At 39.9% G+C, this 1,505-nt stretch overlaps 1 non-coding gene across 1 annotated transcript; it reads left to right on the top strand.

Annotated features, from left to right (window-relative positions):
- Positions 1-357: 357 nt before the first annotated feature.
- LOC124984145 (U6atac minor spliceosomal RNA) lies at positions 358-482 on the top strand. Its single transcript, XR_007108604.1, has one exon. It is a non-coding gene; the product is annotated as a U6atac minor spliceosomal RNA (small nuclear RNA).
- The last annotated feature ends 1,023 nt before the right edge of the window (positions 483-1,505 follow it).

Genomic DNA, 1,505 nt, shown 5'->3' with positions numbered 1-1,505 from the left:
GTATCTCAGATCCAAGCCACTGGGAAGAAGAGGGAAGGCACTTATCAGTCTAGTCCACAGGTCATGGACTACATCCTTGATCATTAACACCTCTACAGAAGTGTGAATGCTGAGAGAATTGTAATGAGTACACACAAAGTAAGAGGTAACTAGTGGTGGCCTGAAGCAATGTGTGGCCAGGTTGCACCTCACTGAACCTGGGTGAAGCCTTCATGGAAACTGGTCTCTAATAAGAGGATTAGAAATGGCACACAAGAGTTGTTCAGATACAGCCCTTTCTTTGTGCCTAATGCTCATCACTCTTTTGCTTTTCATTAAGTATAGTGAATTACAGAATTCCCTTCAATACGAAAGCTGGTGTTGTATGAAAGGAGAGAAGGTTAGCACTCCCTTGACAAGGATGGAAGAGGCCCTCAGGCCTGACGACACGCATACGGTTAAGGCATTGCCACCTACTTCGTGGCATCTAACCACTGTTTTTTTAGTGTTAGGGTTAGAGTTAGGGTTAGGGAGGGGGGCAAGAATGGAGGAAGGAAGGACTGTATAGAGGGAAAAGAGGGGTAGAAGGGGTAGGGGGCAAGGGAAAAAATAACAGAATGAATCAAACAACATTACCCTATGTAAATTTATGATTACACAAATGGTATGCCTTTACTCCATGTACAAACAGAGAAACAACATGTATCCCATTTGTTTACAATTAAAAAAAATACGGTAGCTGTTTGAAATTTCTACAAAGACTCAATGCAAAGAAATGTGTGGGGAAAGCTGCTGTCCTCAGTACTATACCTGATTCCAGGGTCATGATTGCTCTTATTTCTCTATTACCTGTTTTAGAGTTCTCTCACCCTGGGCCTGTCTGTGCCTTGGCTCGTCTGTGTTGTTTGCCTTCTGGGGAGACTCAGACCTTCATACCAAAGGACTGTGCCCTTGATTTCCTTGTGCTTATCACATGGTGGTTTCTGAAATTCTCCATTTGCAATCAACACTGGATATAGTATCATCAAGAGACACCAGTGAGCATCCCCTAGATAGTCTATAGGTCCCAAATCTATAATCCATATAGATATAGAAACACATCTAAATATATATATATATATTTATATATATAGCCCTCTGCCTTCATAGTGTAGCTGGAGCCCAAGTTACTCATGGTAAAAAAAAAATCAATAAAAATTTCCACTACAAAATGCGTTTCTTTGCCTACTATTCAATTTCAGGACTAATAAGTATTCAAATATAACAACGTACAGGGAGCCAATAAGATATTCAGAATGCAGTACTGATTGCAGTAAACAAAAGAGTGCTCAAGGTCACTAACAGTCTAATTAGCAGCAGCAGACAGCATGTTATACTTTTGTACACTTGACCTCAAACCATCAGCCACCTTAAAATACGAACAAAGCAAAACAAAAACAGGTGGGTGAACATGTTTCAAAACGTGATTATATTAAATGAGATCTTCCCATAAATCAATTTAGAAAACTAAGGGCTGTCTTTTTTTT

Source organism: Sciurus carolinensis, chromosome 4, assembly GCF_902686445.1.
Source record: "Sciurus carolinensis chromosome 4, mSciCar1.2, whole genome shotgun sequence".
In the NCBI taxonomy this organism is placed as follows: domain Eukaryota; kingdom Metazoa; phylum Chordata; class Mammalia; order Rodentia; family Sciuridae; genus Sciurus; species Sciurus carolinensis.
The sequence above is the reverse complement of the archived record's forward strand: the minus strand, read 5'-3'. Positions and strand labels throughout refer to the sequence as shown.